This window comes from Talpa occidentalis, unplaced genomic scaffold, assembly GCF_014898055.3.
Source record: "Talpa occidentalis isolate TD23 unplaced genomic scaffold, MPIMG_talOcc4v2.1 talOcc4.3, whole genome shotgun sequence".
Lineage (NCBI taxonomy): Eukaryota > Metazoa > Chordata > Mammalia > Eulipotyphla > Talpidae > Talpa > Talpa occidentalis.
The window spans coordinates 99,089,923-99,106,697 of NW_023603184.1; the positions used below are offsets into that span (position 1 = coordinate 99,089,923).

Below are 16,775 nucleotides of genomic sequence, written 5' to 3' on the forward strand. Positions count from 1 at the left end.
CAGTAAAGTGGCAGGATACAAAATCAACACGCACAAGTCAGTAGCCTTCCTATACACAAACAATAAATCTGAAGAAGAAGAAATAAAAAAAAATCCCTTTTATTATTGAAACAAAAAAAATCAAATACTTGGGAATAAATCTAACAAGAGGTAAAGGACCTATACAAAGAAAACTATAAAACACTGTTAAAAGAAATAGAAGAAGACACAAAGAAATGGAAAGACATCCCCTGCTCATGGATTGGAAAAATAAACATTATTAAAATGGCCGTCCTACCAAAAGCAATATACAGATTCAGTGCTATTCCAATCAAAATTTCAATGTCATTCTTCAAAGAAATAGAGCAATTATTGATTAAATTCATATGGAATCACAAAAAAACCCCAAATAGCCAAAGCTCTCCTGAAAAAAAAAAGAAGGGAATGGAGGCATCACACTCCCAGACTTCAAACTATACTACAAAGCATAATCATCAAAACTGCATGGTATTGGAACAAAAACAGACACACAGACCAATGGAATCAAATAGAAAACCCAGAAATACACCCACTGATTAGGTCAACTAATCTTTGACAAAGGAGCAAAGAATATGCTTTGGAGCAAAGAAAATTTGTTCAATAAATGGTGCTGGGAAAACTGGGTCGCTACATGCAAAAGAATGAAGCTTGACTTCTACCTTACACCATGCACAAAACCAACTCAAAATGGATTAAAGAACTAGACATAAGACCTGAAACCATAAAATACATAGAAGGAAACATAGGCGAAACACTATGTGATATGCACATCAAAAACATCTACAGGCACATCACCCAAAGCAGTGATAGTGAAGGCAAAGATAAACAGCTGGGACTACATCAAATTAAAGAGCTTCTGCACAGAAAAGAGACAATAACAAAAACAAATAGAAACCCCACCGACTGGGAGAACATTTTTGCACACAACACTAATGATAAAGGACTGATCACAAAAATCTACAAAGAGCTGATGAGACTCAACAAAAACAAAGAAAATAATCCAGTCAAACAATGGGCAGAAGAGCTAAAAAGAAACTTCTTCAAAGAGGAAATGCAAATGGCCAACAGGCATATGAAAATATGTTCAACATCACTTGTAATCAGGGAAATGCAAATCAAAACTACCATGAGATACCGTCTTACACCAGTGAGAATGGCACATATTAAAAAAACACTAGCAACAACAAGTGTTGGTGAGGTTGTGGAGAAAAAGGAACTCTCCTGCACTGTTGGTGGGAGTGCAAACTTATCCAACCACCATGGAGAGCTGTGTGGAGATTTCTTGACCTACTAAACATAGAGCTTCCCTATGATCCAGCAATTCCACTCCTAGGTATTTACCCAAAGGACACAGAAACATCAATTCCAAAGAGCACCTGCACCCCTATGTTTATAGCAGCGCTGTTTACAATAGCTAAGCTTTGGAAACAACCCAAATGCCCCAAAATAGATGACTGGATCAAGAAGATGTGGTACATATATACCATGGAATATTACTCAGCATTCAAAAAAGATAAACACATGCAATTTGCAGCAACATGGATGGAGCTGGAAGGGATCATGCTCAGCAAAATAAGCCTGAAAGAAACGGAGAAATACCTGATGATCTCACTCGTAGCAGGAATCTAGAAAACTTAAATAAGGGACCAGGAAAAAGAATAACTATGAGAAAGAAAATATCAAAATCAACAAACAACTATGAACCAGAATAACTATAAGAATAACTATAAGATCGAAAAAGAATAACTATAAGAAAGAAAATATCAAAATCAACAAACAACTATGAACCAGAGACACTCTATGGGGGGTGGGGGGTGGAGAAAGGAGGGATTCGGGTCAACATAAGGGGGTTGTAATTGTATGGGTAATATAAAAATAAAATTTAAATTAAAAAAAGTTGCTAAAGAAATCAGAACATGTTAAAATGATATTAAAACACATAATAGAAGAAAACATTTCATACCTAAAGATATAATTTGATACTTAACAAAATTTATAGAGTTAATTTTAAAAGACTCTAAGATATGGATGGAGAAAAGATATTGAAATTTTAGTGAAAGAATCCAACAAAGCATTCCAGCAAGAAATGGTGAATAAATTGCATTTTTCTCATCAAGGAAACTTCCTCTATCTCTCTTCCACAGCTATAGAAAAGGGTAAACTGTAGCTAGCGTTTTCTACTAGGAACACTTCACATGTATACAGAAGTAGAAAAACTCATATATGAAACATATATGTACACATTTCCAGCTCAACATTTATCAACTCTGGTATCTCCATCTCTGCCCCACCCCTACACACACACACACACATCCCCCTTAGTCTAAGCCACTTATGTTCCATCCTGATAACACTTAACTAACCTCCCTGTCTAACACTGTGTTCTACACTATCAGAATCACCCTTTTGAAAATGATTCATGTAATATTATTTACCTGCCAAACAACTTCATCTCAACTCAAAATAAAATCCAAAGGGCTTTGCAAGACCTCGAACAATCTGGCACTCTGACCTCTCCAACTATCCAGTTTTTTTCTAAGTGCTGTACACACACTGCCCCCCTTGTATTTCTCTCAGTCTACCAAGAATAGTTTCACCTGTTTTGCATGCACCACTACCTCTTTGCTGTACTCCTTCCCAGGCTTGTGTATGTCTTATTCTCTGGTTACTTTCTGTTCTCTGCTTGTATTTGTCTTTATTCAGAGGCCCTTCATGGGCTAACCAAATAACGCCTATCCATTCCCTTAGCCTGATTTAATTTTCATTTTTGCTGTTAACCACTGTTCAGAATACTATTTATTATCTGCATTTTTATTTATTATTTATTTTATGTATTTATTATGTCTCCTTCCACTGGAATATAAACTGTTGTAGGGTAAATGCTTTTCTTCCCGCCCACCGTTAGGATTGCATGCCTGATGGTAGGCATCTGCATTTGTTACATTGTTATAGTTATGTTGTTTACTTCTGTGGGCCACGACTGGAGTATTGATATACTAGTCAAGAGAGATCCTGCTCAGTGCCCTTCCCGCCACTACAACTGTATTGCTATATTCTTATGTTTTAGAGCAGCGAATTTACTCAATATTTGGTTAATGAGTGACCTACATCATCTCTCACTTGACTTAGATGTAAAATCACATCACCCTAATATGAGTTATGGTGTGGGCTTCAGCAGTCATCCATTTTGTTTTTAGCCTGCCTTTGCCCCAATTCAGGAGTCTCACTCTAGTTTGGAACCATTCGTTAAGTAGCCTAATACTATGTTGATTCTTACAGGTGTTTTTCCTGAAAATTTCCCCTTAGGTTAGCTGCATGATGGTTTCTGGATAGTCTCAATCATTCACATTGTGCAGAGATAAATGGATTCTGAGGTATGTGCCCCAACATGGAAAACAGGGGAAAGCAATGACATCGTTTTGTTGGCATTATAGAGGAATACTTTGCCCCTTTTCTTGGGGAATGTATCTCTAAGATACTTAGTAGATTTTCATTAAATCTTTTCTTGAAGGGTCTCTCTTGTTGAGGAATGGAAGGTCCTAGATCTCTGAAGTCCACTAGGTGGAGCACTTTCCACACCAAGGGGTTCTGGAAATATATCTCTAATGGAGTCAGAAGTTCTAGGGTAAATGAGCATCCATTTGTGGCTTCTGCTCTTGGTTGGACAGGATAAGTTGGAACTAAAAGGTCAAATATTCAGCTACTGCTAGTATATCCCCTAATAAAGCACAAAGGTCTATGCACACTTAGTCCAATGTTTCCTGTTTAAGTGTTTTTCAAGTTAAGCTGCTTGCATGGGTGGAGCATTCTACTAGAAGCAGCAGGCACAAGTTTTCCATTAAGAGTTGATGACTGATGCAATGTTAGGGAAAACATCCGTCTAGATTACTATAAAAATTTATGTCCCATTCAGATATCCAAAATCATACAATTTTCTCAAAATCAGGGAAGAATCATGGAAGAAGGCCAGTTTTACTCTCTGACCTTCAACTAACAAAACCTTCTTTGTGAACTCACTCTCAAAGTAAAATTTTATTTATTTTTATTTTTTTTTAATTTTTATTGACCTTGTGTTTTGACAGTATAAGATTTCTCCCCTCAGGTGTAACCGTCATAGCATTCCCAGGGTCCTCAACTAAGGTCTGTTGTGCTTTCCCCTTCCCATTCTCTTTCCACCCCTCCAACTCACCTTCCCCCTCTGGATGCCTCAGATTATGGTCAGCTTTCAAGGATTGGTTTTAATGTTTGTCTTTGACCCTTTGTTTGATATCTCTGTATTCCATGTATAAATGACATGATCTGATATTTATCTTTCTCCTTCTGGCTTATTTTGCTTAGTATAATCCCTTCCAACTCCATGCTTGTTGCTGCAAATGGCATGAGTTTATCTTTTTGGATCACTGAGTAGTATTCCTCTGTGGATAATCTTGTTCCACTCTTCTGCTTTGGGACACATATTGTTTTCATATCTTGGCTATTGTAAATAGTGCTACAATAAACATAGGAGAGCTAGTTTCCTTTCAAATTAAAGTTTTTGTGTTGTTTGGGTAGATACCTAGTAATAGAATTGTTGGATCCTATGGCAGATCCATATTTAGTCTTTTGAGAAACCTCCATACAGCTTTCCATAGAGACTGGATCAGTCTGTGTTCCCACCAACAGTGTAAGAGGCTCCTTTCTCTACATACTCTTGCTAGCACTTGTTTCTGTTTTTTTGTTTGTTTGTTTTTTATATAAATGGGCCATTCTAATTGATTCAAGGTGATATCTCATTGTGGTTTTGATTTGCATTTCCTGGATTAGAAGTTTGATGCACAATTTTTTCATGTGTATTCCATCTGTATGTCTTTTTTGAGTGGTATCTATTTTAATTCTTATGCCCTTTTTTTTTATTGGGTTATTTGTTTTCTTTTGTTTAATTGTATGGATTCTTTGTAGATCTTTGATATCAGTCCCTTGGCAGATATGTGGTGCAAATATTTCTTCCATTCTGTAGGGCATCTTTTTATTGTAGTTAACTCTTTTTCACTATGCAGATGCTTTTTAGTTTTGATATAGTCCCTATTGATTATATTCTCCTAAAGTGAAAATTTATATCTTGGAAATCACCTGATTCATCTATTCAGATATTATTTGCTCTTTCTCTTTATCACTTAAAGGGGTGGAGACAGTGGAGATTTTCCTATTGTCATATCCTTCTCCACCACGGCCAAATGTGCAAATGTTTAGTCATTCCTTCTTCAAGAATATCATATGTCACCATTGACTTTCAGATTGCCTTAACTCTGATAGGCAACAATTTCCATGATATAAACTAGAGATAGTCACTTCTTTATTACTGATATTTAAATTATATTAGATGTTGGAAAAGTATAATCTTCAAGGTAGACATGTTGTCCTCAGTGCCAGTTCATTGTGTAATGGGATATTAGTTAGGACCTTAGTCTTAGTTCCTGTCAAGACAAAATGACAGAGTTAAAACAAAGGTTACAACTTCCTCCTTGTTCTAAATAAAGGGTTAGACCATCTGAACATCCTTGCAAAGGAAGTTTCAACTTTTAACTGCCTAACTTCCTATAAAAGAGGGTAGAGAGGATAAAATGTTATCAGAGATTAGAGAGAGATTATTTTTGCAAAAAGTTCTTGGAACGCTGTGTTATATCCACATATACGCCATGAGGGGCAAAAAGAAAATGTACCTCCTTTAATTTTAACTAGATTTAGGAGGTTTCAAAGACACCCATCAAAATGTGTTGCTTTTTCTCCAGAGGTTTGAGCAACACACTTAATCAGTGACTGCTCAAGTGAACCAAAGGGCAAGGAATTGTCCTCATGGACTGGAAGATTTAACATGTTAAATGGCCATCTTACACAAAGCAATATGTAAGTTCAGTGCAATTCCTATCAAACTCTTAATGGCATTCTTTAAAGAAATAGAATTAACATTATTGAAATTCATATGGAACCTCAAAAAGGCCTGAGTAACAAAAGCAAGCATGACAAAAAAAGAAGGATGGTAGTATCATACTGCCAGACATCAAACTATACTACAAAATGATAGCAGTTAAGACAGTATGGTATTGGAACAAAAGCAGACACATGAGCCAATGGAATAGAAGTGAGACAGTTAATCTGCAACAAAGGAGCCAACAGTATACTTTGGAGAAAGGAAAGCCTCTTCATAAATGGTGGTGGGAAAACCAGACAGCCATATGTAAAAGAATGAGGCTAGACCACTATCACATTGTTCACAGAAAATTAAATCAAAATGTATTAAAGACTTGAATGTAAGATCTGAAACCATAAGATACATTGAAAAGTACATAGGCAAAACACTCCACAGTATAAACTTCAGTGATGTCTTTTTTATATTCATCTCTAATAGCAAGAAAAACAAAAGAGAATAAAAACAATTGGGGCTACATCAAGCTTTTGTACAGTGAAAAAAACTATCACTAAAATGAGGACACCCTCTGGAATGGGAGAAAATATTTTCATGCCACACACATGTGACACAGGGCTAATATCTAAGATCTATGGAGAACTCATACAACTCGACAAAAAGAAAAAAAAGTAACCCAATCAAAAAATAGGCTCAAGAGCTAAATAGACACTACTCCAATGAAGACATACATGAAAAAATGCTCATCACTTATCAGGAAAAATCAGATCCAGATCACACCTGTGTGAGTATTTCATATCAAAAAGACTAGAAGCAGCAAGTATTTGTAAGGATGCGGGAAACAAGGAATCTTTGTACACTGTTGGTAGGAATGTAGACTGGTTCAGACCCTATGGAAGCAGTGGGAGCTTTCTCAAAATATTAATCATCCCACAATTCTTCTCCTAGGTGTTTATCCAAAGAATATAAAAACACTAATTCTTAGGGATATGTGCACTCATATTCATTGCAGCACTGTTTACGATTGCCAAGTTATGGAAACAACCTATGTGCCCAAGGACAGATTAGTTGATTAGAAACATGTAGTATATATATGCAGTGGAATACTGCTCAGATGTAAAAATGAAAAGATAAACTCTTCTCCTTTTGTGATACATGGGTGGAACTAGAGGAGTTAATGCTAAGCAGAATGCATCAGAAGGAAAAAGACAAATGCCGATTGTTTCACTTATATGTGGAATATAGAGAACCACAATAAACTTGTGAGATAAAACCAAATTAATAGCAAAGCCTAGAAATCTGACTACCATTGAAGCTACCAGAGTGGGAAGGGGAGGGTAAAGAGTAAAGCAGGGAGGCGGCCACTATGGTGGGCTGTGGGTGTTTTGGTGGTAGGTTTGGTGTGGTAACATACACCTAAATGGTATGATCATACACCTCTAAATCATATACAGCATATACAGTGTTTTAAACCAATATTTTACATACATAAAAATAATTTAATGGGTAAATTAATAAAAATGAAAATATTAACTTGGAGCCAATAAATCTTTCTTTACTGAAGCTGAATATAATGTTTTGTTTTGTTTTTTACTGAGATAACATTGGTCCACAACACTATGTAATTCAGAAGGGTCATACCTCCTCAGATGCATGTTACTATACCATACCCACCACCAAGGCACCCATAGTCCTCCACCATAGTCAATATGTCCATTGCTTATATGAAATTTGTACATTATTCTTTGGAAAAACTTATCCTGTACTCACAGATAATATTAATTATGAACAAAATTAAATGAATTACTCATATATTGAAAAACAAAGGACATTGGATGGAAGTCACTTGTGGCAGCCAGGATATTTGGAGAATAATTGCTTTCTCAAAAGTTGGTTTAAAAATGTTTGTTTTCTGTGAATATACACAGAGACAGTTGTCTGAATGAGAATATTCCTGTGAGTACAGCCTGGAGAGTTGGTGGAATTCTGACAAGAGCTTCTTGGATGGGCATAGACTGTTGAGAACCAGAAACTGAAGTTGTGGAGGGTAGGTAGAGGTGTTATCATAAGAAGCCAGCTGGAAAGTGCACCAGAGAATTTTCAGTGAGATTCCAAGCAATGAGTATTCTTCATGGAATCCACAAAGCTCTCTAAAAGTGAATGTCAGCATTTGACATATACCAAGCTAAGAGAGTACTTACTATCCAGCTTCTAGCGCTTTCACTTTAAGAAACTATTCCCAGCAACTCTTCCCACCACCTTTCAAAGGTCAGACCACTGGCAATCTATGAAATTGGTATAGGAGCAAGAGACAGTTGCTTTTAGGTGGGGTCAATAGGAACATAACTCTGTCCCCCTCTCCTCTTGAGGTATTTCCATCTTTATCTTGCAGAAGGACTGTGTATTATTTAAAAGCGAGAGAGGGGATCTGCCTGATACTGTATCCAAGGATAATATGGAGTGATCTAGGCCCCCCACAGAATGAGTTTTCAGCATCAGTCCTAAAAAAAAAAAAAATTGCCTTATTTTGCCCCTTTCTTCTGCCTTTTGAATAGATCACATTATATCTAATGTATGATTCCCGAATATAATTTGCATATATGATCACATTCTATATATGTATATATTATATACTGTAGAAGTATGCATTTATATGCAGTGTACATTATATACTTTATGTATATTAAATATACAGTATATATAGAGTTACATTAATATTGTTCACTTTGTTATTCAAATTCTTTATAGACAAAATAGGTTTTTGCTTCATATTCTTTGATATCTGAGATAGTGATGTTAAATTCAGTATGATTTTTGTTTTGCCAGTTTCATTCTACACTAACAGATACTGCTTTCTATACTTTAAAGCTATATGTCAGATGCAGAATGACTTGTGATTATTATATCATCTTAGATGACTTTCATTCTTTCAATTCTAATTTTTCATATTAGTATTATCAACTTTGCTTTCTTTCTGTTAATATTTTCATAACTTATTTGACATTTCCTTATTTTCAAATTTATGTTATTTTATTATATGGGATTTGGTGTTCTCTTTGGCAGCACATATAGTAAAATTGGAATAATACAGAGACGATTAGCATGGCCTCTGTGCAAGAATGACACATTTGTGAAGAATTCCATATTTTTAGGGGGAAAAAAGATTGTGGGATTTAGGTGCATATATCAATGTACCTTTCCCCAATCTGAGAATTTCTATTTAAAAATAAGGATATATTTTGGTCTTATTTCTGCCATGTTTTTCTGGCTAATTTCCCTACTAGTAAAAATTACCCTTAAGGTTCTAATAGGCTCTAAATATATATTTAAATATATATTTTGTAATCTATTAAAAATCTAATTAGTATGTATAACCTCTATTGTAAAAGAAAAAAAAGACCTTTATCACAATTTCCCTCTGTTTTTCTCCCTCTCTATCTTTCAGATTTTGTGATAACTGTTCACAATATTAGCTCCAAAATATTAGTTGTGTTTTTACTTTATGCCTCTTTCGTGAATCTTTATGTAATAAAATCAGTAGTTTTGACAGCTGCAATATAAACAATTTGGAGTTAAAATATATTTTTCTGAGCTCTTGCTTTACTTTTTATCTCTTATTTTCTTATATCTTGGGGTTTTTTGCTACTTTTTCAGAAGCACAATGTTAAAGGCCAATAAATCATAATGTGTTGATGTTTTAAATACATTATGAATATGAATTCAAAATACTAACATTACTATGCATACAAGTTGAGGTTTGCTTTTGTCTCACAATTATTGTATTATTATTGCTTATACTGTATCATACTATACCGTACTAGTGTTTTATTCTAGCACTTCATGTTTTGGATTAAAATTCTAATATAGGTATGATTTTTTGCTCATGGAAATACCATATTTTTAAAAAAATCCTATACAGTTTTATGATTTTTTAATTTAGTTAATTTAGTTATATCCAGGTATTGTCTTCTTTTCAAATGGACTTTTTCTTTCCTTCCTCTCTGTTAGCTCTGTTGTGTTACTCTGGAGTGACCATTTTACCAGTTATTAGATCTCTTAATTGGTCATTCAGGTCTCATAGCTTTTCTTTCATAATTTGTTTTCCTTTGCACCATGTTCTGAAATTTTTGTTTAAACTTTTCAGATATCTAACTTGATGTGCCTGGGTTTTTTAATTGTATGTTCACATATAGCTATTACCATAATTTTACTTCTTACTGTGATTTAAAAAAATAATGCTGCTTAATTTTTGAGAATCCTAATTAATTATGACTGGTCACTAATGCTATAAAAAGATCTGTGCGTTTTCATTTCTAGACTGGATTTATTTATCTCTAATGATTCTGAGGATAGTAAATTTTGATTCTGACTATAGAACCCCTGGCTAACATGGGTTGGATTGGGCACATGTTTGTTAAAATTAACTCTAGTATAAGGTACCCTGAGTAATGCTGTTGGAAGGTCCATGAAGAGTTCCATAAGTTGCCTGGACTCTACTGTTGGCTTTGGTCTTGGCACCTAAACTCTGGTAGCAGATTGTTTATTTCAGAGTAATATTCTTTCATCTTTAGCTGGATCAAACTCTGGAGTCATCAACCCTGAGAACGAAGAATTAAACAGGTTTTTACAGCCTTTCGTTAATGGACACATTGACTGTCCACCCTTCAGTCTTGCACCTAGTTGCTGCTCCTTGTCTTTTGTTTATTAACAGGGTCTCTTAGCTCATTTTTTTTTGCAGTTCTGTTTTTACGAATTGTGTATTAATACATTCTGTATGGCTTTCTCACCAATCTTATATCACATATACAGATACCTTACAGAAATTCTTCAAGAGTTGATTTGCTGGCACCTTCAATTGTCAACCATTACCATACTAGATTTTTTTCTTACTTTCATTTATATTTTAACATTTCATTGGGATCTGGGGTCAGATGCTCCTCTGATTTTAATGACTTAGATTATTAAATTTAGATATCTAATCATTTTAAAATGTATTTTTTAAAAGCATACAGGGTGTTAATATTTACAAAACAATCATTTGGGACCATTGTGATTCAGGTATCTAGTCTCCTAAACTACTTTAATTTTGAATAGTTAAAGTTGGTTGTGTAGCTATTTATGGCTTCTCTTTCTCACATTTACTAACTTTTACTGGGGAAATACACTGAAAATCTGCCAAGATAACATTCAGAAACAGAGATACTCAGGAAGAATATCAGCTGCTTTGCCTTTGCTTCCTGAATTCAGATCAAAATATGCAGTCAGATGCTTTCATCCTACTCAAATAAGGGAGTTTGCCAGAGTGTATAAGGTAGAGAGAATTATCTTTCTTTTGTCACTACTAGCAAGTAATGACAGCAATCCCACTATATATCTGCATCTCATAATTCTTTAAAACAAGCAGTAAATATATGTTATGGAGTGGGAACTCTACTGGAAAAAGACCACAGTGTATCACGTAGATATGGTGATCAAGCAGTTGTGTTGGAGTTGGTGGTGGGGACCGGGGAACACATTATCTGCAAAACTTCTTTTCATATCATTCCTCCAGTCTTAACTACTTCTCTCAGAGACATGGGTCAGAATCATGGACTTTTACTGATGAGCAGTTCTCCGTCTTTAAATTTTCCCTTAAATGATGGAAGAATCTTTTATTCCCTTGCTCTATGAGAATGCAACCATTTAGGAATTTGTTCTCTACCAAAAGGAGAAAGAGAAATGAATGTGCACTGGTTAATTTTTAACGTGCTTGGTCCTTTTCCTGAGAGAGACTCCCAGCCATGCAAACTTTAGTATGTAAACAAAAATGAATGAATGATTTAGCAGTAATATTGTTTTCAATTTTGATGTGAGTTAAAATGTGAAAGTTATTCAGAATATTCTTTCATTCAAATTAATCTTCCCTGGATCCCTCATACATTATTCAGATTGCTGTGGTAGAATGACCAGTTTCATGTGAATGCTGGATGGTTTATTTTCTTCTAAATAGAGTCTCTGCCTGCTGCTTAAATAACCAATACTCAATGACAAAATTTTGTTAATGTAAAATATATTTAATATGTTTTCCTATTTCTATTTAGTAACTGCTTTTATTGCCAGGCTGGTTTCCAATTGGCTGAGTAATAGCTTAGATTGATCAGAGAGATAATTGAGATTCTTCTGTTATTTTTGTACTAAATGATTAAGTTTAACATAGTTTATATTTTATAAACAATTCATGATCACGATAATCTGTAACTCTCGGGAGTATTTTGAAGTATTTATTGATGATGAAAGAAAGAGGTGACAGAGTCACAATGGAAGCCTGCCTGGCTTCAGTCATCAGCATCTTATATTTGATCTGGGTAGGGTCCAAGAACGTACATTTGTGGCACTGTTCAGATACACAGGTGTAAGAATTATACTTTCAGAAATATTAAAAGCCTGGTACATTTCAAAATGTCAGTGGAAAGAAAAATCAGTTAAATAGCTTGTTAAAATACTAATTCTTATTTTGTACATCATAACTTTGCCCTGAGATTCTGAGAGTCTAAAAACTCCCAGATAATATCAGTACTAATGGGTCAGTAGCAAAATGTGCAAAGACAGGTTTTCAACTTGGCAAATCCAAAATCTCTATTTTGCCAACTCATATAAAATTTGATCATGAAAAGATGATACAATAACCAAAAAGACAAAAGACTAGTGTATACTTTATTCTAACTCTGTAGTTAAAATTTCCCATGTGATACTAAAATGCACCTGCATTATTGCAGGTTTACATTGAGAAATGTCCAGTGCCAACTACATCAAATAATAATGCTAGTTGATCTGTATATTTTCTTTACTGAATAAATGTTTATATGAGGAACCAATAGAAGTTATTGACTTACCTGGGGAATGCACAGTCAAAAGGGAAAGAGTTGAATAACATGAATGGCTAGACTAAACACGCCTCTTAGGCCCACCTTCACTGTAGGATACACTTGCCTGATTGTGTTGGTAGACTCTTCAGGGCCTTTCTCCAGCTGATACATTCTTGCATTCTGTGCTCCTATTTCTTTTCTTTTTCCTTCCTTCTTTGTTCCCTCCCTCCCTCTTTTCCTCCCTCTGCTGCGGATATCAGAGGTTTATCTCATTTTTGTTGCTGCAGATAACAGTTTCTTTTTTTTCTTTAATTAATTATTTTTTAAATTGAAGTACCATTGGTTTACATCCTTGTCAGTGTATGGTAGTATGAGATATCCCTCCATCACGTGTAGTTACTGTAGTGTCATTTTCTACGCTGAAGCAGATTATGCCGACTCTGCTTCCTACTTCCTACCTTAAAGCATATTTTCAACATTATTACACACAAACACTATCACTTGATTCATGTATTCCTGTTTACTTCAATCATCTTTTCCCAGCTCCCTAAAAACTCTTAGTCTCCTTGATTGAAAGTTGATGAAACAACATCTCCATGACTTGCTTCACAAGAAGCAAGATTTTCTTTACATACTTGTAGTATTACCAGTTATATTTCCTGCTTTTTAAATTTCCTCCTTAGAGAGTAAACAATATTTACAAATTGTTGAGTAGCTATGTTGACTTTGTATTTCCTAAGTCATTTGCTTACTATCAATTAGATGAATATATGAAGTGCACATATTCTACTAATTTTTTCAAAGTTAGTGCAAGAGCTGTAAAAAGTTAAGATGAAGCTGAAATGAATTGGGTAAAAAATATTTTGGTTTAGGGTCATAGAATAATATTATATTTTTCTATCATTTAGGAAAGTGTTTAACATAAAATTGAAATTATGTGTACAAAGACACTTCAACCTGAAAACTGAAAAGTGCCAAAGAATTGTTAACTGACTTTCTATTTTAAGTGGGAAAATGATTAATCAGGAATTATTGATTTGGAGGGAGTTAAACATTTGCTATCATTAAACTCAGTGGAAATTTCAACAACATATTATTTTGAAAATGTGAAAGAAAGGAGTGTAGTATTCAGGATTTCTTTATGAAGTTCTGTCAAACTAATTGAATTTTCTTCCCTGTCAGAATGATAGGACCAATATATCAGTTGAAATAACAGCTATAATTTACTTTGACTTTAAATGAACTTTAGCTTCTGCTTGTTTGGCATACAAATTAAACATTTTTTAAAAGCGGTCTAGACTAGAATCTTGCAAGGTTAAAGTTTTATTTATCTACACCAGAGGCATCCAAAATTATTCCTGAGATTTTTATGTCTGTTCACTGAATTTTTCTTAATGTCATAGCCATGTCTGTGTTAATATTTTATATTGGCACACAACTACAGATGAATCACAATTACTGGATCTTGAAACAACAGGAATATTGTGTGTGTGTGTGTATGTGTAAATGAGCATGTATGTAAAACATAGACAGAGTCAATGATCATGTGGAATGTTAGCTTAACTTGGCTTGGAAATTTCAGGGCTGATTTTCTGTGGAAGGCATTACATATAGCAAAATAGCCTAGAATGGATAGTGTATTAATCAAGATTATCTAGCGTATAGAACCAATAATAGGCACATATATAATGGAGCAATGACAAGTTGTTTTGCTCACTTATCTTGGAACTCACCAAAATCAATATATATGTGTATGTATGTGTGTATGTGTATGCATGTATATCCATATATACATGTGTGTATACATACATAGTTTTGACATATATAAAGAGGAACTGCCTTATCCCCCAAATGATTTTAGATACAGTTTCCCAAGCTGGAAAAACTTGGATTTGAGTCTGGCAAAACACAGTCAGCGGTTTCCCTAAAAGTAATTATCACTATTCTAAAATGTCCAGTATGCTACCTTTTATAAGGTCCTCAATCTCGGGAAAGTATGCTACACAGGAAAAGTGTGGAATGTCCCTTGTTTGGAATCCCACATGTGGACAAGTTTTGATTTGCAAATGTTGAACTCAGGTACATTAAATTCTTATATGAACTCAGGTAAATGAAGTGGAGTTATTAGTGAGTTGAAATAAAGGCTTGGTATGTTGAAATGTGTTCTCCAGGGTAAGAGTTCCCTGACTCAGTCAGTTCTTTTTCTGGTCTGAGGTCCAGGAATGCACACCCTTTATGCTTCTTCATTTACCTCTGAGGCCTGAACACTGCCTGGAAATGGCAGGCATTCAATATATGCATATTATTATAAATGGATTGCTTTTAGCACAGTAAGGAATAACATTTATTGACCCTGATTTTCTCATATGAAAACATGGTACTACAATAACAACTCACTTCAAAGAGATGTTTTGAGTAGAGTAGCAAATGAGATAACAGATAACAGATGGGACTTTCGTTTATTAACATAAAACCCTATTCAGAGAGGTTATTATTTCTTACATTGTTTTCCTCATTTAGCATATTTAGTTTTCCAGGAAAACAAGGTTGACACTTAAATAAGCAGATGCCATTTATATGAGACATAAGTCTGAACTACCTCTCACCAGCCATAGCAATTATATTTAAGAAATTGGTTTCTGAACTTTTAAGACATTTGTCATTTCATGTAAATCTCCAGATACCTTTTTCTTTTCTTTTTTTCATTTTGTAAATCTTGAGGTTTATTTTTGATCTGCCAGGGACAACAGGTTACACAGGGGCAAGGGCACTGGGGAAGGTTGGGATGGAAGAGGCTATCTGTGACAGTTTGATTTTGTATGTCAATTTGATTTTGACTGGGCCACAAGGTGCCTTGATATTTAGCTAAATATTATTTCTGGGTGTTTTTGTAAAGGTATTTCTAATGAGATTAGCATCTGAATTGGTGAATTGAAGAGAACAGATTACTTTAAGATTAAAATCAAGAACTTCAGATGCTCAGAATACACCATTAATAAAGTAAAAAAGCAGCCTAAGTCTAGGCCATTATATTGCTCTCAAGGATTTTCTCAAGAAATGGGGGCATCTGATGGACTTCAGACCAAAAATTCTATTGTATTGAGCCCTCCAGAAGATTTTGTACACACTGAAGCTTCAGAAGCACAGGGTTTGGCTAATGAGAGACTACATTTAGAGCTGGAGTTAAATCTTCAAACTACATAGGTGCTAATTAATCTGAGAGGTGTGAAATGAATTGTAGATATGGCCATAAATTCAACCATACATAGCATTTATAATGTCAATTCATTTAAAAGTGAAAGATTTTCAAAAGTATTGTTTAGTCAATGACATTGTAAAATGTCATTTTTTGGAGCTTATTTGATATATATTTCTTGAAGTAACATCAGTTTATAACATTATATAGGATTCAGATATACAACCTTATAAATCAGTGTCTGAAATACAACATTATTTTCATAACCAAAAATCTGATTCAAGTCTGTCATCATGCAGTTGACCCCTTTGACCCATCTCCTCATCCCCTCCCCTCTGGTAACCACTATTGTGTTCTTATTGAAAAGAAAAATTCATCTGAATGAATATAGAGATCTAAGTGATTTTACTACATGGTTCTTGAATTGGGTGATATTTCATCTAGCAAGTAGAAAGACACTGATAAGAGTCGTATGAAATGGACGGTTTTTACATTCATAAAGGATGGGACAAGGAAAGAAAGATTAATTTTAGGCCCAACTCCTGCCCTTAAGGGAAAGTGGGGGCATCTTCTCATGTAGAACTCACTAGTGCTGACCAGGAAATTCCAGATTGATTAATTTAAAAATCCACTTATTGGAAAGCATGAAACTGCAGTTAGGTTAGGTATTAAGGCCATGTGGGCCTGTTGTATCTTTTTTCTAAACTTAGTCTAAGTTTGTTTTTGTTATGTTCATTCATTTTGTTTCTTCATCTACCACAGGGGAGTGAAAGTGTCTTTCTCTGACTTACTTTATTTACCGCTATACCCTGGC

The 16,775-nt window shown here is 34.6% G+C and overlaps 1 protein-coding gene and 1 non-coding gene across 2 annotated transcripts in view; both read left to right on the top strand.

Annotated features, from left to right (window-relative positions):
* B3GALT1 (beta-1,3-galactosyltransferase 1) overlaps positions 1-16,775 on the top strand; it is a 495,516-nt gene that overhangs the window by 129,490 nt on the left and 349,251 nt on the right. The gene's annotated exons all lie outside the window — the stretch shown is intronic.
* LOC119256390 (U6 spliceosomal RNA) lies at positions 8,968-9,070 on the top strand. Its single transcript, XR_005127730.1, has one exon. It is a non-coding gene; the product is annotated as a U6 spliceosomal RNA (small nuclear RNA).